The sequence below is a fragment of the Salvelinus fontinalis genome, chromosome 12 (genome assembly GCF_029448725.1).
Source record: "Salvelinus fontinalis isolate EN_2023a chromosome 12, ASM2944872v1, whole genome shotgun sequence".
In the NCBI taxonomy this organism is placed as follows: Eukaryota; Metazoa; Chordata; class Actinopteri; order Salmoniformes; family Salmonidae; genus Salvelinus; species Salvelinus fontinalis.
The window spans coordinates 35,149,401-35,174,332 of NC_074676.1; the positions used below are offsets into that span (position 1 = coordinate 35,149,401).

General features: G+C 41.3%; 1 protein-coding gene across 1 annotated transcript in view; it reads left to right on the forward strand.

Moving 5' to 3' along the window:
• Nucleotides 1–17,125: 17,125 nt before the first annotated feature.
• Nucleotides 17,126–24,932, forward strand: part of LOC129867246 (neurocan core protein-like) — a 310,382-nt gene continuing 302,575 nt past the window's right edge. The window contains exon 1 of the mRNA XM_055940524.1: nucleotides 17,126–17,479. The gene's annotated coding sequence lies outside the window, so the exon portion shown is untranslated. The remainder of the gene's footprint in view (nucleotides 17,480–24,932) is intronic.

The window sequence follows — 24,932 nt, forward strand, 5'->3', positions numbered from 1 at the left end:
TGCTCTGGATTGATGTGTGCGACAGCGTGTTCCAGGTCCCGCCAATACCCAGCTACTTCACACAGCCATTGAAGAGGAGTGGGACAACATTCCACAGGCCACAATCAACAGCCTGATCAACTCTATATGAAGGAGATGTGTCGTGCTCATGAGGCAAATGGTGGTCATATCAGACACTGACTTGTTTTCTGATCCACGCCCCTACCTGTCACGTTCCTGACCTATTTCTGTTAGTTTGTTGTATGTGTTAGTTGGTCAGGACGTGAGTTTGGGTGGGCATTCTATGTTTTCTGTTTCTATGTTGGTTTAAGGGTTGCCTGGTATGGCTCTTAATTAGAGGCAGGTGTTTGGCGTTTTCCTCTAATTGAGAGTCATATTTAGGTAGGTTGTTTCACAGTGTTCATTGTGGGTGGTTGTCTCCTGTGTCAGTGTTTGTCGCACCATACGGGACTGTTCGGTTTGTTTGTTCATCGTTCTTTTTGTGTAGTCTATTTTCCCTGTTCGTGCGTTCTTCATTTGTAAGTTCGTATTGTTCAGGTCTGTCTATACATTTCGGTTTTGTTATTTTGTAGTTTATTCAAGTATAGGTCGTTTTCTGTCTTCTTTGTTTTGTCGTGTCTTTATTAAATTATGTATTCACAACCCGCTGCGCCTTGGTTCAATCACTACTCCTCCTTTTCGGTTGAAGAGGAGGAGGACTACCGTTACAGAACCACCCACCAACAAACAGTGTGAACACACCTACCTTAATATGACTCTCAATCAGAGGAAATGAAAAACACCTGCCTCTAATTGAGAGCCATATCAGGTCACCCTTTACCAACATAGAAACAGAAAACATAGACTGCCCACCCACACTCACGTCCTGACCAACTAACACATACAAAACTAACAGAAACCAGGTCAGGAACGTGACACTACCTTAAGGTGTTTGTGACTAACAGATGCATATCTGTATTCCCAGTCATATGAAATACATAGATTAGGGCCTAATTTATTTATTTCAATTGACTGATTTCCTTAAACGTAATTCAGTACAATCTTTGAGATTGTTGCATGTTGTGTTTATATTTTTGTTCAGTGTACATATCTACCTCAATTACCTCGTACACTTGCACATCAACACAGTCCCAGTAGCCTATTACTGCCACACCCGTGGTTACGTGTCATGACGGCAGTCAAATTCCATGTGACCGTTTAGTCATGGTAATTAGGCTTCTCCAATCTCTGATGCTGCTGATGGTCAATAGTAGTCTACCAAACTTGCTAACTGCCTGGTACTCAGCACTCTATTGTCTCTCTAATCACTCTGACATCAATGGACATTTTATAAAAAAATCTAATCAAACACTTCATGAGAGCCCATGAGCTCATGTTGCGCAACATTTCTATAGGCTATGCAATTGCATTGGTGACAATATTAGCCTATCACGTGTGAATTATATATTATCACTTGTTGTTTTTGGAATCATAGTCGCACACCTCATGTAACCTAGCCTATAGGCCTGTATATTTTGAGAAGGTTTGTATCACAACTAAAGTGGCCAAATAACTTCTTAAAACTAAGCACATTAATCTGCTTTACAAGGGGTGTAGATCCTAACTGGCATACATAAGCAGCGAGTGAGTTTGAAGTTTGGGGAAGATAATTTTCACCATAAAAATGCACATTTATGATAAAAGCATTACATGCATAATCCCATTTGCGGTCACCTTTGATAATGGTGTTTTCCTGCTAATGGAACATTCACGCTGTCATGCCCTGACCATAGAGAGCCTTTTTATTGTCTATGTTGGTTAGGTCGGGGTGTGACTACGGTGGGTCGTCTAGGGGTTTATATGTCTATGTTGGCCTGTTATGGTTCCCAATCAGAGGCAGCTGTTTATCGTTGTCTCTGATTGGTGATCATATTTAGGCAGCCATTTCCCCTTTGTGCTTCGTGGGATCTGGTCTATGTATAGTTGCCTGTGAGCAGTATTATAGCTTCATGTTTCGTTTGTTTGTTTTGTTGTATTTGTTCTTTGAAGTTTTATCTTCCTAAATAAAGGATGGGAACACCACACTGCATCTTGGTCCACTCCTTTCGATGAGCGTGACACACGCTTATATCCGACTGCCATGTGAGCCCTGCATCGCTTATAATGTGAAGAAATAGCCTAATAGTTTAACCTTTCAGGAGCCTCTACCCCGGGTCCGGGAGCACCCCCCCCCCACACTGATTAGCATCGCTAGCATAGCGTCACAATTAAATAGTAGCATCTAAATATCATTAAATCACAAGTCCAAGACACCTAATGAAAGATACAGATCCTGTGAATAAAGCCACCATTTCAGATTTTTTAAACGTTTTACAGGGAAGACACAATATGTAAATCTATTAGCTAAACACGTTAGCAAAAATCACAATTTTTCTTTGTCCACCATTTTCTCGCAACACCAGTAGCTATCACCAATTCGGCTAAACTAAGATATTGATAGCCACTAACCAAGAAAAAAACTAATCAGATGACAGTCTGATAACATATTTATGGTATAGGATAGGTTTTGTTAGAAAAATGTGCATATTTCAGGTATAAATCATAGTTTGCCATTGCAGCCAGCATCACAAATCTCACCAAAGCTCCTAGAATTACTACAGAGAGCAATGTGTATTACCAATTTACTCATCATAAAACATTTCTTAAAAATACACAGCACATAGCAATGGAAAGACACAGATCTTGTGAATTCAGACAACATTTCAGATTTTCTAAGTGTTTTACGGCGAAAACACAATAAATCGTTATATTAGCATACCACATATGCAAACGTTACCCGAGCACTGATTCAAGCCAAAGAGAGCGATATCGTTATTATCGCCAAAATATATTAATTTTTTCACTAACCTTCTCAGAATTCTTCAGATGACACTCCTGTAACATCATATTACAACATACATATAGAGTTTGTTCGAAAATGTGCATATTTAGCCACCAAAATCATGGTTAGACAATGACAAAAGTAGCTCAGCTGGTCAGAAAATGTTGTGCACCATATTAGACAGTGATCTAGTCTTATACATAAATACTCATAAACTTGACTAAAAAATACAGGGTGGACAGCGATTGATAGACAATTTAATTCTTAATACAATCGCGGAATTACATTTTTTAAATTATCCTTACTTTTCAATACAGGTTGCGCCAAGTGAAGCTATAGCAAACAAAATGGCGGCATAAGCGTTTAACATTTTTCGACAGAAACACGATTTATCATCATAAATTGTTCTTACTATGAGCTGTTCTCCCATCAGAATCTTGGACAATGAATCCTTTCTTGGGTCTAATCTTCTTTTGGTCGAAAGATGTCCACTTGTCCGTCGAAATGCCCACTAACGTACGACCGGGACCCCGAAACGTGCCCGGAGCTTCAAAGTCTATTACAAAGCAATGCCTCAAAATCGCACTAAACGGATATAAATTGCTATAAAACGGTTTAAATTAACTACCTTATGATGTTTCTAACACCTATAACGAGTAAAAAGATGACCGACGCTATATTACTGGCTAAACCAAGGCTTGGAAAAAGGCCAGTCAGATATCCTTCTTGCGTTGAGCGCAGAGTCCAAATGAACGCTACTTCCGGTATTTGGTGATTTATAGAGCCAATGATTACGCAATCGACTCCATTCAAATTGTTACCACTTACTGACATCTAGAGGAAGGCGTGGGCAGTGTTTGTATCCTCATAGGATTTACAGTGGCTTTAAAACTGATCTGGAACCAGAGGCCAAGAGTTCTGAAAACTCACTCACTGGGAGGAAAAGTGCTGTAGAATGAGTTCTGTTCCACTCAGAGACATAATTCAAACGGCTATAGAAACTAGAGAGTGTTTTCTATCCAATAATAACAATAATATGCATATTGTACGAGCAAGAATTGAGTACTAGGCAGTTTAATCTGTAGAGAAAATTATGCTAATGCGAAACAGCACCCCCTATAGTTGCAAGAAGTTAACATTTTAAGCTAAACGTTCTGATCTGTTGCGTCAGCCTAATTGCGTAAAAAAGGTTTTTGATGCTAGAGGTTGTATTAATTTGGGATCTATTGCATCCCACAACTGTCCCAAACTATGTTTGGAATATTTATTTATTGTACAGAATAGAATAGGTCAAATTTTGTACTATCGGGGATAGTAGAATAACATAGGCTAGTGCTTTTGCTATTCATTAGGCCTACTAATCTGTTGGCTGACAAAAAGTAAATGTGGACAGTTCTTCCAATGTCTTCAATATGCAACTTGGGTGTCTGTAGTGAGGCCTCTAGCACTGAGATGCAGTGCTTTAGACTGCTGCGCCACACAGGAGCCAGATTATTTAACTTATCTATTATTTATCTATTTTCTTTCTCTCTGCATTCTTCTGACTGACTTGCAATCCCTAGATGGTCAGCTTATTTAGTTTTATCAAAGATATTTATAACTAACCCAAGATAGTTCATCTGTGTCGTTTAAAAATGGGAGCAAATGAAGCATAGTGGGAAGAACAAGGAAGGAGGTGCTCAGAGATAACCACAAGATAGCTACATCCTCTTGGTGCGTTCTAGCATGGATTTTGGTATTTCCGTTATGGAACGCCTTCTGTGTGAAATGCACATGTGCAGTAACTCAATTCGCTCTTGCACTCCTTGTAAATAAGACTACTTTTTAAAACTTTGGCAAGGGGCACTTCTACAAAACTTAGTGCACTCTGCTCAAAACAGATTTAAGTTTTGGGAACAGAAAACTGTATTGGATCGGCCTTTCCTTCTATTAGAAAATCAGCAGAATGTCGGCCCAGTTCCATCTCGCTCTACACTTGAAGTTGGAGGTTTACATACACCTTAGCCAAATACATTTAAACTCAGTTTTTCACAATTCCTGACATTTAATCCTAGTAAAAATTCCCTGTTTTAGGTCAGTTAGGATTACCACTTTATTTTAAGAATGTGAAATGTCAGAATAATAGTTAGATTTTATATCTTTTATCGCATTCCCAGTGGGTCAGAAGTTTACATACATTCAATTAGTATTTGGTAGCATTGCCTTTAAATTGTTTAACTTGGGTCAAACGTTTTGGGTAGCCTTCGGCAAGCTTCCCACAATAAGTTGGGAGAATTATGGCCCATTCCTCCTGACAGAGCTGGTGCAACTGAGTCAGGTTTCCTTGCTCGCACATGCTTTTTCAGTTCCTGCCACACATTTTCTATAGGATTGAGGTCAGGGCTTTGTGATGGCCACTCCAATACCTTAACTTTGTTGTCCTTAAGCCATTTTGCCACAACTTTGGAAGTATGCTTGGGGTCATTGTCCATTAGGAAGACCCATTTGCGACCAAGCTTTAACTTCCTGACTGATGTCTTGAATATATCCACATAATTGTTCTTCTCATGATGCCATCTATTTTGTGAAGTGCACCAGTCCCTCCTGCAGCAAAGCACCACCACAACATGATGCTGCCACCCCCGGGCTTCATGGTTGGGATGGTGTTCTTCGGCTTGCAAGTCTCCCCTTTTCCCTCCAAACATAATGATGGTCATTATGGCCAAACAGTTCTATTTTTGTGTCATCAGACCAGAGGACATTTCTCCAAAAAGTACAATCTTTGTCCCCAATGTGCAGTTGCAAACTGTAGTCCGGCTTTTTAATGGTGTGACACGCCCTGGCCTTAGTATTCTTTGTTTCATTTATTATTTTAGTTAGGTCAGGGTGTGACATGGGGAAGGTATGTGTTTTTTTGTATTGTCTAGGGTGGTTGTATGGTTTAGGGGGTTAAGTAGAATAGATGGGTTAGTGTTCAGTGTAGGTGTCTAGGAAAGTCTATGGTTGCCTGAATTGGTTCTCAATCAGAGACAGCTGGTTATTGTTGTCTCTGATTGGGAGCCATATTTAAGGCAGCCATAGGCTTTAGCTGTTTGTGGGTAATTGTCTATGTGTAGTGTTTGTCTCAGCACTATTTGTCTTATTAGCTTCACGGTCGTTATTTTGTTAGTTTGTTGTATAGTATTCGTTTCTTGTTTTTTTCCCTCTCTCTTCTAAATGAAAGAAGATGTATTTTGCACACGCTGCGCCTTGGTCCAATCCCTCACAGGAAGACGATCGTGACATGGTGGTTTTGGAGCAGTGGCTTCTTCCTTGATGAGTGGCCTTTTAGGTTATATTAATATAGGACTCGTTTTACTGTGGATATAGATACTTTTGTACCTGTTTCCTCCAGCATCTTCACAAGGTGGTCCCATGGTGTTTATACTTGCGTACTATTGTTTGTACAGATGAACGTGGTACCTTCAGGCGTTTGGAAATTGCTCCCAAGGATGAACTGACTTGTGGAGGTCTACAATTTATTTCAGAGGTCTTGGCTGATTTCTTTTGATTTTCCCATGATGTCAAGCAAAGAGGCACAGAGTTTGAAGGTAGGTCTCGAAATACATCCACAGATACACCTCCAATTGACTCAAATGATGTCAGTTAGCCTATCAGAAGCTTCTAAAGCCATGACATAATTTTCTGGAATTGTCCAAGCTGTTTAAAGGGACAGTCAACTTCGTGTATGTAAACTTTTGACCCACTGGAATTGTGATACAGTGAATTATAAGTGAAATAATCTGTCTGTAAACAATTGTTGGAAAAATTACTTGTGTCATGCACAAAGTAGATGTCCTCACCGACTTGCCAAATCTTTAGTTTGTTAGCAAGAAATTTGTGGAGTGGTTGAAAAACAAGTTTTAATGACTCCAACCTAAGTGTATGTAAACTTCCGACATCAACTGTATACTCTCCCACTGCCGGTCACTGGGCTTCCTCTCCTCACCATATTTGGTGGAGTGAAAATTCCAACCGGATGCTTCAGATTTATTCACCTGGTGAAACATCTGACTCTTTGTTCTATCTGTGCTTCTATGTGTAGGCTACGCCTGCGCTGACCTTGTGTTTAGCTGAGCTGACAGCAGCTAGCTAGCATAGCTTTGTGATAGCTTCAGCTGGCTATCCTATCTAGCTGATATTTCTCTGCTACAGTATCTTGCAATAACTGATTTGACAATGTGTTTCTTAAGATGCTCATTCTACAACACCTTGCTATGAAATTAGCTTTCAACTTAGTTTCATCACGTCATGTACACTGTAAATACATGTTACCTGGTAAACGATATCAACTGCGGAATGAGTCTGCTTAGCTGTCCTAGAACACAATATTCTGTAACTGGCTAGTTTTGTCTCGTCTCTCCTTATGTCCGCTGCTAGATCTTTCCGGGGAGGACAAATCCCAGAACTGCCAATATCCCTACAACAGCTGTAGGCTACATGTGGACATTGCACAAACATCGCCTAGCTTGAATGAAAGCTCACGTCCCTGGGTCTGAACTCCTCCCTATGCAACGGCCGCCCCCAGGTGGTGAAGGTAGGCAACATTACCTCCTTGTCACTGATTCTCAACACGGGGGCCCATCAAGGGTGCATTCCCAGGCCACTCATGTTTTCCCTGTATACCCACCACTGAGTGGCCTCACACAGTTCCAACTCCATCATCAAGTTCGCTGACGACACAACGATAGTAGGGCTGATTACCAACAATGACGAGACAGCCTACAGTGAGAAGATAGATACTCTTGACTGCATGGTGCCAGGAAAAACAACATCTCCCTCAATGTAAGCGAAACAAAAGAGCTGATTGTGAACTTCATGGGGAACCGTTATGTACACTTTCAATAACTTCAAATTCCTCGGCGTACACCTCAGAGAAGCTGAAATGGTCTAACCACATGGACACCGTGGTGAAGAAGGCACGACAGTGACTCTTCAACCTCAGGATGCTGAAGAACACCAGGTGTCGCAGGAAGGCCAAGAAGATCATCACGGACGGCCCTGGGTCTGAACTCCTCCCTATGCAACGGCCAACAATGACGAGACAACGATAGCCACCCGAGCCATGCCTTGTTCTCCGCTCTTAAATCACTCAGACGCGGGCAGCACAGGAACATCATGGCAAAAACTGGAAGACTGGCCAATAGTTTCTACCTCCAGACCCTCAGGCTGCTGAATAGCCACCACTAGTGAGCTACCTACTCCCCCCTCCCCCTGTTACTCCTCCTATGGACATTTTACTCTGCACCCACCCCAACTACATTCATCACTGTTGCAGTTGTTTATACAGCACCAGTTAAAAGGTTGGACACACCTACTCATTCAAGAGTTTTTCTTTATTTTTACTATTTTCTACATTGCAGAATAATAGTGAAGACATGAAAACTGTGAAATAACACATATGGAATCATGTAGTAACCAAAAAAGTGTTAAACAAATCAAACCCTGGAATGAGTAGGTGTGTCCAAACATTTGACTGGTACTGTATGTATATTATAGATTTGTTTTATTATAATTTTTGTATTTATATCACTTGGTCCCCACACCCGCTCAATGGTCATGCTGCTCCCCCTATGGTAATCCCCCCCCCAACCCCCTTAACAGTCTTTCCTCTGCCTCCACCCCAATGGGCATGTATTTATTCATCACTGCTACACTTATGATGTATATAGTGCTATTTCTATTGTTGTTTTTTATTAACATTTCACTTTTTTATTTAACTTAGTTTTACATGCTGGCGCTCAGAGCCTAAGATTTTCACAGCTTGATGTATTTCGCTAGCTACAGTATAATTTCCCTTTCATCTGTGGTATCATAGCTAACCTGGCTCGCTAGCATTATGAAATAATGTTGTTTAACTTCTTCTGGCTGTAAGCCCGAGGCCGGCCACAATATGACAACAGCCACTTCAAGTGCAGGGCGCGAAATTCAAAATATATTTTTTAGAAATATTTAACTTTCACACATTAACAAGTCCAATACAGCAAATGAAAGGTACACATCTTGTGAATCCAGCCAACATGTCTGATTTTTTAAATGTTTTACAGCGAAAACAGCACGTATATTTATGTTAGCTCACCACCAAATACAAAAAAGGACAGACATTTTTCACAGCACAGGTAGCATGCACAAAGCCAACCTAACTATCCAAGAACCAACCAAACTAACCAACAAACAACTTCATCAGATGACAGTCTTATAACATGTTATTAAATAAATCTATGTTTTGTTCGAATAATGTGCATATTTCAGGTATAAATCATAGTTTACATTGCAGCTACAATCAGAAATTGCACCAAAACCAGACAGAATAATTACAGACACCAACGTCAAATACCTAAATACTCATCATGAAACATTTCTGAAAAATACATAGTGTACAGCAAATGAAAGACAGGCATCTTGTGATTCCAGACAATATTTCCGATTTCTTAAGTGTTTTACAGCGAAAACACAATATGGCGTTATATTAGCTTACCACAATAGCCAGAAACACAAGCCATTTCCCAGTAGCAAAAGTTAGCGATCGTAACAAACCAGTAAAAGATATATAATTTTTGACTAACCTTGATAAGCTTCATCAGATGACAGTCCTTTAACATCAGGTTATACATACACTTATGTTTTGTTCGAAAATGTGCATATTTAGAGCTGAAATCAGTGGTTATACATTGTGCCTAACGTAGCATCTTTTTCCCACAACGTCCGAATATTTTTCTGACACTTTTTCTGACACACATATTCTGACCAAATAGCTATTCATAAACATAACTAAAAAATACATGTTGTATAGGAAATGATAGATACACTAGTTCTTAATGCAATCGCTGTGTTAGAATTCTAAAAATAACTTCATTACGACATCCAGCTTAGGTATAGCGAGAGAGTACCCAAAAGCTGGGCGCAAACGACTAGCACAACATGTTCGACAGATATATGAAATAGCATCATAAAATGGGTCCTACTTTTGCTGTTCTTTCATCAGAATGTTGTAACAGGGGCTCCTTTGTCGGGAACAATAGTTGTTTGGATTTAGAACGGCCTTTTTCCCTCTCGATTTAGCAAGCACACTTGCCAAGTTGCGCGAATCTCTCCATGTCAACAAACGGAAGAGAACGGAACACGGCAAAACTCCCGAAAAATTTTTAATAATCTGATTAAACTATATTGAAAAAACATACTTTACGATGATATTGTCACATGTATCAAATAAAATCAAAGCCGGAGATATTAGTTGTCCATAACGACAGCTTATCAGAAGGTAAATCCAGGTCCCTTGACGCGTTCTCCAGAAAACAGGAAACTGGTGACACGTCATACAAATAGCTATTATACGAGCCCAGATCAAGTTATTCACTCCATTTCTTCTCTCACTCCTTGTCGACATCTAGTGGAAGACGTATGAAGTGCATCTAAATGAATAAATATCAAGGACTTTAATAGGCAGCCCCTAGAAGAGAGCATCGATTTCAGATTTTCCACTTCCTGTCAGGAAGTTGCTGCAAAAGGAGTTCTGTTTTACTCACAGATATAATTCAAACGGTTTTAGAAACTAGAGTGTTTTCTATCCAATAGTAATAATAATATGCATATTGTACGAGCAAGAATTGAGTACGAGGCCGTTTGAAATGGGCACCTTTTATCCGGCTACTCAATACTGCCCCTGCAGCCCAAACAGGTTAACCAAAAGTAGCAACTAGCTAGCTAGTACCAGCTATCTACGTAGCTAACATACTCAACAATACCAGTGTGTTGATGGTTGACAGGCAGTAGAAGTGACTGTGTCAGATGTAATCCATTCCTGGCCATCTGGCAATATTGTTGAAACGCATTAGAAGTTTGCACCAACTTTATGGAAGCCCATTTTCAGTCTTATTTGCCGAGCGAAATGTACGTGCATTGCACCCATATGCAGACTTGACAACAAATGTCCACGTGGCAGCTGGGGGCGGACCAAAACTTGTTGTCTCTGTGCAATTGGGCATCATTGGAAAGTGGGCACGTAAGTAATCCATAACCAACCCTCCAGTAAATGGTGACGAACTCACATACAAAACTGTTTTCAACCAGACTGACTTCATAACCAAAATTATCCTTTTTACACTTTGTAGTAAAAATGTTTACTCGTATTAATGTTTCTAACTCATATCGCTGCCATACACAGTACCAGTCAAAAGTTTGTACACACCTACACATACAAGGGTTTTTCTTTATTTTTTACTATTTTCCACATTGTAGAATAATAGTGAAGACATCAAACCAGATGGAATGGAGAATCGCTGCAGAATGCTGTAGTAGCCATGCTGGTTAAGTGTGCCTTGAATTCTAAATATATCACTGACTGTGTCACCATAAAAGCACCCCCACACCATCACACCTCCTCCTCCATGCTTCACGGTGAGAACCACACATGCAGAGATCATCTGTTCACCTACTCTGCATCTCAAAAAGACACGGAAGTAGGAACCAAAAATCTAAAATTTGAAAATGTTTACCTCATTATGAAAATAAAACTTAAATATAACATTTACATAACTATTCAGACCCTTTACTAAGAACTTTGATTAAGCACCTTTGGCAGCGATTACATCATTGAGTCGTCTTGGGTATGAAGCTACAAGCTTGGCACACCTGTTTTTGGGGAGTTTCTCCCATTCTTCTCTGCAGATTCTCTCAAGACCTGTCAGGTTGGATGAGACTCAAGGACATTCAGAGACTTGTCCCAAACCCACTCCTGACTGTGTGCATAGGGTCGTTGTCCTGTTGAAAGGTGAACCTTCGCCCCCAGTCTGAGGTTCTGAGCGCTCTGGAGCAGGTTTTCATCAAGGATCTCTCTGTACTTTGCTCTGTTCATCTTTGCCTCGATCCTGACTAGTCTCTCAGTCCCAGCCAATGAAAAACATCCCCACAGCATGATGCTGCCAGCACCATGCTTTACCGTAGAGATGCTGCCAGCACCATGCTTTACCGTAGAGATGCTGCCAGCACCATGCTTTACCGTAGAGATGCTGCCAGCACCATGCTTTACCGTAGAGATGCTGCCAGCACCATGCTTTACCGTAGAGATGCTGCCAGCACCATGCTTTACCGTAGGGCTGGTGGAAGGTTTCTTCCAGACGAGACGCTTTGCATTCAGGCCAAAGAGTTCAATATTGTTTTCATCAGACCAGAGAATCTAGTTTCTTATGGTCTTAGAGACCTTTAGGTGCCTTTTGACAAACTCCATGCGGACTGTCATGAGGAGTGGCTTCCGTTTGGCCACTCTACCGTAAAGGTCTGATTGGTGGAGTGCTGCAGAGATGATTGTTCTTCTGGAAGGTTCTCCCATCTCCACAGAGGAACTCTGGAGCTCTGTCAGAGTGACCATCGGGTTCTTGGTCACCTCCCTGACCAAGGCCCTTCTCCCCCAATTGCTCAGACTCATGTTTTTTACGTCAAATTTTTTGTTTAATGTGTTAGTGTATGTAAGTTGTTTTATCTGAAACATTGTTCCCCCTGCTGCTTTTGGACCAGGTCTCTCTTGGAAAAGAGATGTTATCTCAATGAGAAAAACCTGTATAAATAAAGGTAAAATAAAATTTAAAAAACTTATGAAAGGTATCTGTTTAAAAAAAAAAAAATCTTAAAACCTGTTTCGCTTTTTCATATGGTGTCTTCTGTGTAAATCGATGAGGGAAAAAAAATTTAAAATTAATTTTAGGATAAAGCTGTAACGTAACAAAATGTGGAAAAAGTCAAGGGGTCTGAATACTTTCTGAATGCACTGTATATACAGTAGCAGCCAAAAGTTTGGACACACCTACTCATTCAAGGGTTTTTCTTTATTTTTACTATTTTCTACATTGTAGAATAATAGTGGGACATCAAAACTATGAAATAACACATATGGAATCATGTAGTAAGTGTTAAAGAAATCAAAATATATGCAACATTTTACATTCTTCAAAGTTGCCACCCTTTTGCCTTTATGACAGCTTTGCACACTCTTGGCATTCTCTCAACCAGCTTCACCTGGAATGCTTTTCTAACAGTCTTGAAGGAGTTCCCACATACGCTGAGCACTTGTCTGCTTTTCCTTCCCTCCGCAGTCCAACTCATCCCAAAGCATCTTAATTGGGTTGAGGTTTGGTGATTGTGGATGCCAGGTCTTCTGATGCAGAACTCCATCACTCTCCTTCTTGGTCATATAGCCCTTTCACAGCCTGGAGGTGTGTTGGGTCATTATCCTGTTGAAAAACAAATGATAGTCCCACTCAGCACAAACTAGATAGGATGGTGTATCACTGCAGAATGCTGTGGTAGCCATGATGGTTAAGTGTGCCTTCAATTCTAAATAAATTACTGACTCTGTCACCAGCAAAGCACCCCCACACCGTCACACCTCCTCCTCCATGCTTCACGGTGAGAACCACACATGCGGAGATCATTCGTTCACCTACTCTGCGACTCACAAAACACGGAGGTTGGAACTAAAAATCTCACATTTGGACTCATCAGACCAAAGGAAAGATTTCCACCGGTCTAATGTCCATTGCTCATGTTTCTTGGCCCAAGCAAGTCTTTTCTTCTTATTGGTGTTCTTTAGTAATGGTTTCTTTGCAGCAATTCGACAATGAAGGCCTGATCCCACTGCCTCCTCTGAACAGTTGAAGTTGAGTTGTGTCTGTTACTTCAACTCTATGAAGCATTTCTTTGGGCTGCAATTTCTGAGACTGGTAACTCTAACAAACTTTTCTTTATTTGAGTATGTCAATATGACTTATTTGTTGTCACTGTTTTGGCATCAAGCTGGTGGCAGTTGTGAAAAAGTAAATAGTTGGACAGATTGCAAAATTCATTGAAAATGATGCCATTGTTGATTAGATGCTTTTTTCATTAATTAGGCTATTTTCTCTTCAACCATAGGTATATCTACTATAAACTAATGGGCAATATTGACACAGATATAGAAAATGAATACATTTCTAAATATATATATTTTTTACAGTTATTCAACTAAACTCAGCAAAAAAAGAAACGGCCCTTTTTCAGGACCCAGGACCCTGACAGATCTTCATTGTAAAGGGTTTAAACACTGTTTCCCATGCTTCTTCAATGAACCATAAACAATTAATGAACATGCACCTGTGGAATGGTTGTTAAGACACTAACAGCTTACAGACGGTTGGCAATTAAGGTCCCAGTTATGAAAACTTCGGACAAAGAGGCCTTTCTACTGACTCTGAAAAACACCAAAAGAAAGATGCCCAGGGTCCCTGCTCATCTGCGTGAACGAGCCTTAGGCATGCTGCAAGGAGGCATGAGGACTTCAGATGTGGCCAGGGCAATAAATTGCAATGTCCGTACTGTGAGACGCGTAAGACAGTGTTCTTCACTGATGAGTTGCTGTTTTGTCTCACAAGGGGTGATGGTCGGATTTGCGTTTATCGTCGTAGGAATGAGCGTTACACCGAGGCCTGTACTCTGGAGCGGGATTGATTTGGAGGTGGAGGGTCCGTCAGGGTCTGGTGCGGTGTGTCACAGCATCATCGGACTGAGCTTGTTGTCATTGCAGGCAATCTCAACGCTGTGTGTTACAGTGAATACATCCTCCTCCCTCATGTGGTACCCTTCCTGCAGGCTCATCCTGACATGACCCTCCAGCATCACAATGCCACCAGCCATACTGCTTGTTCTGTGCGTGATATCCTGCAAGACAGGAATGTCAGTGTTCTGCCATGGCCAGCGACTAGCCCAGATCTCACTCCCATTGAACACGCCTGGGACCTGTTGGATCGGAGGGTGAGGGCTAGGGCCATTCCCCCCAGAAATGTCCGGGAACTTGCAGGTGCCTTGGTGGAAGAGTGAGGTAACATCTCACAGCAAGAACTGGCAAATCTGGTGCAGTCCATGAGGAGGAGATGCACTGCAGTACTTAATGCAGCTGGTGGCCACACCAGATACTGACTGTTACTTTTGATTTTGACCCCCCCTTTGTTCAGGGACAAATTATTCCATTTCTGTTAGTCACATGTCTGTGGAACTTGTTCAGTTTATGTCTCAGTTGTTGAATCTTGTTATGTTCATACAAATATCTACACATGTTAAGTTTGCTGAAAATAAACACAGTTTTCAGTGAGAGGACTTTTCTTTTTTTGCTAAGTTTATATGTTAATTCCCCAAGTTACTGAAGATTCCGGTAACTGTGGTAAATTACTGATAGCTTTGCAACATTACTTCTGCAAAAAAATAAAAATAATAATAAAATAAAACGATTAATGAGCTGGACAGTCAAGCAACTGCATGAATGTAGGTCCATTATCATTTCTACACACTTTCAATTTGTTGTTAGTCGTTTTAATCAACTATATTGAGTTCGTTTTTTATTTTTTAAATCTTTTTTACTCAAACCACCTATGGGCCGGATTGGATTCCCCTCAAGGGCCGGATCCAGCTGGCAGGCCATATGTTTGACAACCCTGTTTTAAACAATGGATGAACATCACGTTTTGCAGTAAAGAACTTGCATTATGTTCTATCATTGATAAACTGTTCACTATAAGCCAAAACATGTATGACTTGTAAATATTATTCATTTAAAGTGTGTTTCATGGTTGCAAAGGCAAGGGACGTAAATGTCCCCGCAATTCAAGAATGACCGATCAGCAATGAAATGTCAATGGTGAAGGCCCCTTTGTTTTCCTGTAAATGCCACTGGAAATTGGTTAGTAATTGTTTGCTTTGAATACAATGTCATACTCTATTGGACACAAAAAGCAATGTTTTAAGGGAAAGATAAGTGCAGTAAATATAAAAAGACTGGAAATTCAAAAGCCATTTCCTGGTTGCTAAAATGTTTATAATTTGCCTAATTTCAGTTTAGGTGACAAAACAAGCAAGTATATATAAACTATCTAAACCGCTGTTAAATATCGTTTCCATAACAAAAAATATTGTATTTTTTGCTGTTTGAAGCTGGTGTACAAAACCGAAATGAAAAGAAGCAAAAACAACAAAAGGAAGCATAGAAATATTGACATAGAACATTTATACCATAGAACTGCTCTATCACTTCTTATACTTGCTTTCAATTAGAATGACAGATTTATAACTCACATTTCTAAGTGAATTTGGCTGGGTCGCCCAAAAATGACATATTGCAGCTTTAACTTTTGACAGACCATGTCGCAGCTGTTGTAGCTGAGTGCTTTGGGAAAACCTAGTAACGCGCTTGGTGCTGGAAGGAAAGCCATGAACAACAACGTGTGGCGCTTGGTAACACTTCGGCACCATGGACAGCGCAGGTATTCTATGCACTGAAAATAGCACTGGGCGGTGTAGAGCCGTCTCAATAGGCCCACAGTTCGCCAGGTTGGAAAGTCTGAAACTCAACACCAGCATATTGTTTAGAATAGATTCACAGTTCAAGATATCACAAGGAGATTTTCTAAAATCCCAATTTCTACACTCCAAGAACAAACCGGCGTACGTTTCAAAAAGCCTTCTGCAGAAAAAAAGTTTTTCCCTCCTTAAAAGAACAAGCAATACTGAAAGTGTATCTGGTGGGCTGTGAATTAGTAGGGCGAGTAATCTCCCCCTTGCGGCACCATGGCGTCTCGTGGGGGATCATTATTCTCAGCGTGGTAAAGCGGTGGGTTGGGAGGCAGTTCTTAATGATATCTGTAGACTTCAAGAAGGCTAGACAATAATATGAGCTCATATAATTTATAAGAGCTAATAACTCATGACTTTAGCATTGATTGCAATTAGTTGAATGTTTGGTTGGTAACACATACCTTTACTAACGTTTTAACATATTGACAGTGAAGTGTATTATATGCCTGTCTGAGTAGTTGATAGTTTTAGTAGATAGGTGTTAATTAAGTGTTGTTTGGAAGAGCGACAAGCCTATCCGTAAAGTGTGATATCAAACATATTTTAAGCCTATAATTAATATATTTTACTTCAGAAACAAGAGTAGGGCTAATTATGAATCTCAGGTTTCAGCATTAATGAATTATAGTCTAACTTCCTTACTCCGCAAAGTCAAGGGGAATTTGCATCACAAGGTAACATTATCCCCCAGGCTGATATAATCGTGGCACTCAAAATAGCCAAACGGGATTATACAGTATTAGGGCAGATGTGCCAAATTACATCTCTCTCCCTCCCTCCCTCGGTCCCGCTCCCATCCACAGTACTAACACCCATCAACGCCCCCCCCCCCCCCCCATCTCCCCCTTTTCGTCGCTGATCTGAATAGCGGGACTCTGCAGCGCGTATCTGCGCTCTTTTGTTCAGTAGCGCTTGGCTTCTGGGGAAGTGAGCATCGTTCTCACTCGGATCACTTATTGTCTGCTTCTCTTCTCTCTGCGTGATAGGATGGACACCAACTAGGCTATACACTGAGAGATACCCCGTTTTTGTCTTTTGGACCTCTCCTAAACCCGATTCGTTCGTTTTTTTCCTGCACTTTATACCGTTTTGGTGCCGCTTGATGGTTCACCTCTGACTGTGGCTCGCAAATAACCGAACACCTGCAACGGATCAGACCAACGTTCCTCGACGCTCTACATTCCTGAGGACTTGACAGAGACACCAGAGCAGCTCACCCACTAAAAGGTGAGAACAATGTGTATTACTGTTAAATAGCCTATTCTAGTATGTTACATTACGATTTGTCTTTTTGGAGTCGCTTAATAGGAAGCTGGAGAAACCGGTATCTTGGTTCGTCGTTATCATGTAGAATAGTCTACAGTAAGTAGCTCAATAAGCATTAGGATAGGCTATCTTCACAAGACAAAACGAGCTATATTGACACGCATTTTCTACCACTGTAATTAAATGTTAGGCTATGCATGCCTTGAAAATGCGTCAGTATTTAGTTTTCAATGTGAACAATGGCCTATCACTACACTCAGGGTCCCCCCCACACTTTCATTTGCTTCCTTTATTTTGGTTGAGTCTTAGAGCTAGGCTATCTCAATTGAATTACTAAATTGTCATCGTGGTTTTAATTTCAAATGTAATTTTATTATGATAAGTTTTAGCCATGCTTTTACATGATTTAACCCTTTCCAACCATGTTATAACAAATGTAGAATCATTGTTGATACATCAATTAGCCGCTCTTAGCTAAGAGGAAAAGTTCATGCTTGACTGAATGATATTTGAAGAATGATACTTGTCTGTCCCTTTATGATCTAACTGTTAGTCATGTGTGAATAATCTCTGTTTTGCGTGATGTTGTGGTCTGCAAAGTCACCGCCATCACTACGGCAGGGGTGCGACAGATAATGTGTTAATGTGTTTAAATGTGACACATTTAGAGCAATTTAAGGGGATGTTTTAATAGCTTATCGGCTCTCTTATAAAGCCACTTAATTGTTGACGAGTCAATTAAAAGAACATCGACCTTGACGAAACCAACAGGATGAGAATCTGAGCAAGCTTGAGTAGAGTAGAAATTCTGAGTAGAGATTCTAGTCTTTCCTAAAACCGAGACACTCCATTTAGTATGATATGGTACGTTTTGTATGGTATGTATTAATTTGTGGATGTCAATCATACATTTGTATGATATGCTATGCATTACAATTCGTATGATATCTTACAACTTGTAATTTGTATAATATGTTACGAATTTGCAGTATGTATGATATGTTACGAATTCCAATTTTATGAGATTTACATTAGCTAGGTGGCTACTGCTAACATTAGCTAGGTGGCTAAAGTTAGCTAGGTTAGGGTTGGGGATTAGGAGTTAGGTTAAAGGGTTAAAAATGGGAAGCATAGAAATAGCGCACATAGAACAGATGTACCTTTTCTTAGACTTGCTCTCAATGAGAATGACATATCTATAACGCACATTTCTATATGAATTTGGTCGAGTCGCCCCAAAAAAGTTACATATTGTATCTTTAAGTGACCTTCTGTCCTATGTAACCATACCAAATGTAACATACCATACTAATTTGGGTGTCCCGGATTTACATTTGCTATGTTACGTCTAGTCTATGAGAACAGGCTGTGTGAAGCAGGGAGCCCTGTCTGTAAATCCTGAAGCAATGACAACTAGCTAGCCGAAATGGAACCTGCAACTTTATCTTTGATGGCACTCTGTCAAACATGGCTGTGTGTTTGTATACTTTTTGCTGCCTGAAAACCAACAACTCCTGTCTCCTGCTCAAACTGATAAAAGTGTGCGCCCGAGTCCTGGTGGAGGTTGTTGCGTCAGACTCTAACATGCCTTTGCATCTGACAAAGATATGATGCAGTTGAACAGCATAGGCTACATATGTATTTTCAGTGTTACATTTTCAAAGCGTGTCAGAAAGAGAAAGCGGCAGAAGCAGGAGGGATATGCTGGTTGATAGACTGTAGGGAGAGGGGCCTTGTCATGTAGTGACATTGGGGACATCAAAACACCTCGACTGCTGCGTTATTCTTTTTGCCCTTCCCCTGGTTGAACAGTCATATGTGTACATGTGCGCATGGAAAATCTTTCTGCCCTGTCACTGACCCGTGTTGGGGGCCATCAGTTCCCTGGGTTTCCTGGGTGGCACCTGTGGAAACTGGAACGATCCCCCCAAAAAGATGATCAGCTTAATTAAATCCTGTTAGTGAGACAGGCACCGATCTATCTATCTATCTTTCTTGTCACTGTCTCTCTCTCTTTCCTCTCTCTGTCTCTCTCTCTTTCTCTGTCTTTCTCTCTCGCTCTCCATCTCTCTGTCTTTTAAATTGTATCTTCCATTTTATCTCTCTCTCTCTCTCTCTCTAAATCCAGTTTCAGTTCAAATAGCTTTATTGTCATGGGAAACAAAGCAAGTGAAATAGACAAGAAGTAAAAGGGAAACAAACAATAAAAAAATAACAGTAAACATTACATTCACAACAGTTTTTAAAGAATATTGACATTTTAAATGTTATATTATTGGGAATGTTGTAACAATGAGCAAATAGTTGAAGTATGAAAGGGAAAATAAATCAACATATATGGGTTGTATTTACAGCGGTGTTTGTACTCCACTGGTTGCCCTTTCCTTGTGGCAACAGGTCACAAATCTTGCTGCTGTGGTTCCACACTGCGGTATTTCACCTAATAGATATGAGAGTTTATTAAGATTGGATTTGTTTTCAAATAATTTATTGGTCTGTGTAATCTGAGGTAAATATGTGTATCTGATATGATCATACAGTTGGCAGGAGGTTAGGAAGTGTAGCTCGGATTCCACCTTTTGTGGGCAGTGTGCACATAGCCTTTCTTCTCTTGAGAGCCAGTTATGCCGATGGCGGTCTCTCTCGATAGCAAGGCCATGCTCACTGAGTCTGTACATAGTCAAAGCTTTCCTTCATTTTGGATCAGTCACGGTGGTCAGGTATTCTGCTACTTTGTATTTGCTGTTTAGGACCAAATAATATTCCATGCTCTGTTTTTTGTTGATTCTTTCCAATGTGTCAAATATTTTTGGGTTTTGTTTCCTCATGATTTGATTGGGTCTAATTGTGTTGCTGTCCTGGGGCTCTGTAGGTCTGTTTGTGTTCGTGAGCAGAGTCCCTGTACCAGCTGGCAGAGGGCTCTCTTCTCCAAGTTCATCTCTCTGTAGGTGAGGGCGTTGTTATGGAAGGTTTGAGAATCACTAATATCAGTTATCGCTCTCTCTCTCCCCCTCCCTCTCTATCTCTCTCTCTCTCTCTCTCTCTCCCCCTCTCTCTCTATCTCTATCTCTCTCTCTCTATCTCTATCTCTCTCCCCCTCTCTATCTCTCTCTCGCTCTCCCCCTCTCTCTCTATCTCTCTCTCTCTCTCTCCCCCTCTCTCTCTCTCTCTCTCTCTCCTCCTCTCTATCTCTCTCTCTCCCCCTCTCTCTCTCTTGCCTCTCTCTCTCTCTCCCCCTCTCTATCTCTCTCTCTCTCTCCCCCTCTCTATCTCTCTCTCTCTCTCCCCCCTCTCTCTCTATCTCTATCTCTCTCCCCCTCTCTATCTCTCTCCCCCTCTCTATCGCTCTCTCTCTCCCCCTCTCTCTCTATCTCTATCTCTCTCCCCCTCTCTATCTCTCGCTCTCTCTCTCCCCCCCTCTCTCTATCTCTCTCCCCTCTCTATCTCTCTCTCTTTCTCTCCCCCCCTCTCTATCTCTCTCCCCCTCTCTCTCTCTATCTATCTCTCTCTCTATCTATCTCTCTCCCCCTCTCTCTCTCTCTCTCCCCCCTCTCTCTCTCTCTCTCTCTCTCTCCTCTCTCTCTCTCTCTCTCTCTCTCTCTCTCTCTCTCTCTCTCTCTCTCTCTCTCCCCCTCTCTCCCCCTCTCTCTCTCTATCTATATCTCTCCCCCTCTCTCTCTCTATCTCTATCTCCCTCTCTCTCTCTATCTCTCTCCCCCCTCTCTCTCTCTATCTCTCTCCCCCCTCTCTCTCTCTCTTTCTCCAGGTTCAAAGGCTAGCTTGCTGACACCACTAAACTAATCTCAATAAAGGTGTTCTGTGGCACCGCTAATTCGGTTGCTGCTCCATTTTTCTTCTTTTCACCAATGCATAACAGAGAGTTAGCTGCACACTGCTCCCCGGTGGCTGTTTTCCAAAGATGCCGACGAGTGCCAAAAGCTGCTCAGAAATGCTGTCATCACAAGGGGCTGAAAAACAGATTGGGGAGAATTCAGAGTATTATCTTCTTTTGCATGGGTTGATTCGCTCCGTCTTTCAATAATGTGCCACCCTGCTCGGCTGCACACAGCTTAGCACCGACACTTGTTGCGAGCGACGTGAACGCAGAGAATTCAATTTTGCACTTGAGTAGCATCCAAGCCAATGAAATAGCGTTTTTTTAAAGTTTCACTCATGTAGTAAATTATTATTGACTTAATGAAGAAGCCTCTGTCTGTTGAATTAACAAAATCACTCCCAAACCTTTTCTTAGGAACATGAGAAACTGCAGGGTATCCAAATGGCTGCAGAGGGTTCAGATGGTCAATGGTGCTGGCCAGTGTTCCTGCTGAAAGCAATACGCCATTCATACATGCAATACAAAATGGTGCTTATTATTGGTTGTGGGGGGATAGGGCGTTATGCCGACAGACACAAAGAAAGACTAATTTAGAGACTTAGACAGCCCTGATCCAATTAATCCGTGCAAATGGTCACAGCAGCCTCCATGTAACTTTAATTCTGTGAGTGTGTTTGTTTGTGTGTGTGATCACTGTGCATGTTTGTGTACGTGTGTGTCTGCACGCTCATGTGTGTGTGCATGTGTATGAATCCCACTGTCTGGGGTTTGCTGTGGGCACATAGCCTTTCACATAATGCCACTTTAAGAATGTTTACATATCTCGCATTACTCATCTCATATGTATATACTGTATCCTTCACTATCTATTCTTTACTATCTATTTTTTTTCCCCCACCTTTAATTTAACCAGGTAGGCTAGTTGAGAACAAGTTCTCATTTACAACTGCAACCTGGCCAAGATAAAGCATAGCAGTGTGAACAGACAACATCACAGAGTTACACATGGAGTAAACAATAAACAAGTCAATAACACAATATTGCATCTTAGCCGCTCTGTCACTGCTCATCTATCAATCTATTTTATACTTATATTTTCTTATCCCATTCCTTTACTAGATTGTGTGTATTAGGTTTTGTTGTGGAATTTGTTAAATATTAGGTTTGTTGTGGAATTGTTAGATATTACCTGTTAGATACTGCTGCACTGTCAGATCTGTAAGCACAAGCATTTCACTACACTCACAATAACATCTGCTAACCATGTGTGTGTGACCAATAACATTTGATTTGATTTGCTGCTCTGGCTTTTTGCCAGTCTCTCCCTCCTATTGCCAGAATCACAGAGACGTTTCATCACCTTAATGAACGTGGGGCCTGTCAGGAGAATCCCAGGCTGTTCTCAAGCTTCTGGCCTGGCAGAGCAGAGTTGAGGTGTACCCGAGCTGTAGCAGGCTGTTGGCTTTCATTTGGCATTAGCAATGCTCTGGAATTAACCACATTGGCTAACTACAGTGTCAGGCTGCAGGCAGAGATGTGCCATTGGCTAACCACAGTGTCAGGCTGCAGGCACAGATGTGCCATTGGCTAACCACAGTGTCAGGCTGCAGGCAGAGATGTGCCATTGGCTAACCACAGTGTCAGGCTGCAGGCAGAGATGTGCCATTGGCTAACCACAGTGTCAGGCTGCAGGCACAGATGTGCCATTGGCTAACCACATACAGACAAAGGCGAGCAGCCAACAAGGCAGCGAGGGGTTACCAAATAACTCTAAGCAGACACAGCTTGTGAATATTCATTGGAGTAACAGACCCCGAATGCATAATTCAATGTGGGCATTTTGCCTATTAAACACCATCAATAAATCATGACATCTAATAACTGTTTTTCTCTTTTAATGTGGAGCACAAATGGGCTTCTTCAAAGATTGGGGATTGAATATCTTTCTCCCCTCTCTTATTTGGTGGCCATTTTGGTTGGATGCATCCATGTTTAGTGATATGGCTCAGGTGGTGAATGAAATGGTCTGTGTGCTGCTCAGGTTGGTATTGGATAGTGATTCTGACTGAAACCCATAGGGGAAGAATACTAGCTGTTTGTTTCACCAATTTGCTAGTGGTTTCTTATCTAGAACAGTTAATCCTCACATAGAGAGAGAAAGCAACCTCCCAAGGGGATCTGGAGTGTAGGAGGCTGCAGTGTTTTCAGCACCGTGACTGCTACAGGACCAAAGCCCTCATTGTCTCCGATGCTTCCTCAAGCACAGCAGAACCTGTTACTGCTAAATAGAGACAAGAGTCGCTACAAAGGAAAGGAAAGGAAAGGAAAGGAAAGGAAAGGGAGAGAGAGACTTCAGGGTTTGAACACTGAATGGAGCCACTCCAAACTCTTTCTCCCCCTCTCATCTGCTTCTTATTGACTGAAGAGTATGACGTGGTAGTGGATGGCACCATGACAGAGTTCTGGGCTCCCAGCCCTGGTATGTCCTGCCATCCAACAGACACCCATAAGCCTTTAAACAGAGAACACTTGTCAAGGGTACAGATGGGTGAGGCATTCCTTCATGTCTTCGGAACACTTAGTTCCCAGAGAAGCTGTATGTTTTGGGAGTGGGTTGATTGGGGTTGTGTTTTGATATATGGGGAAAAACCAGGTCGTCTATATGATTTTTTGGAAGATCTTAGAGAAGGAAAACGGTTGCCATAGCAGAGAGACGTAGAAGGAGTAACATACTGTAAGCACTTCAAGCCCCCATTACAGATATTAATTCCTAGGGTACTCCGCCTGTCACATTCCTTCTGAGTGCAGGTATTTCTGAAGCCCAGAGTGTGTCGGAAACCTATTAGAAGAAGCCCAACTCTAATCATATATCTATCTGCCTTGTCTGAGTCTGGGGGGAGACCAAGACGAATCGCGTTGGATTTATGGAAGAATGGAAAGTAAGGTAATTAATTTCATTCAAATCCCTCTCGGACCCCAGTTGTGGCGCCTCTCAATTTCTATTTGGCGGCTTTGTGAATGCAATCTGCCTGCTCGCTATCAGCTTGTGCTGCTATTGATATTAGTTATTAGTTTCTCCCCCTTGTGTAATCCAAAGAGATGCTCATTAACATGTTAAAAAGATACAGAAAGCTTTATGCGGCTTGCCTTAGTGAATCATTTCTCTTAAATGTGGTGGCTTCAAAAAAGCAGTAGAGGTGTTTTGTTCTGCACAGAAAATGTAATTAAGTTTTCATATTTTCCAGAACGAAACCCATTTTTTAATCCTCTTTCTCCGTCTGCCTTCCTGAAGGCAAAAGCTCAGAAGCTCATGTTTCTTGATTTTTTTTAGTTCTAATGCAATATATGCCATTATTATTTTCTCATTTCTACAGACTGATATTCTCACGATCAAGATTCACACTGAGATCAGGCTGATCCTATTTATTGTGCTACTCTTAGTTAGTGTCCTGAGTCACCTTTCTGAACTGTATCTAGGTGGATTTAGTTAGTGTTTGTGTTGGGAGTCAACCTTGCAGTGATTGGAGAATTTGCAGGCTCTGTAGCAGAAGCTTCCTGTCTGATATCAACAAAGCC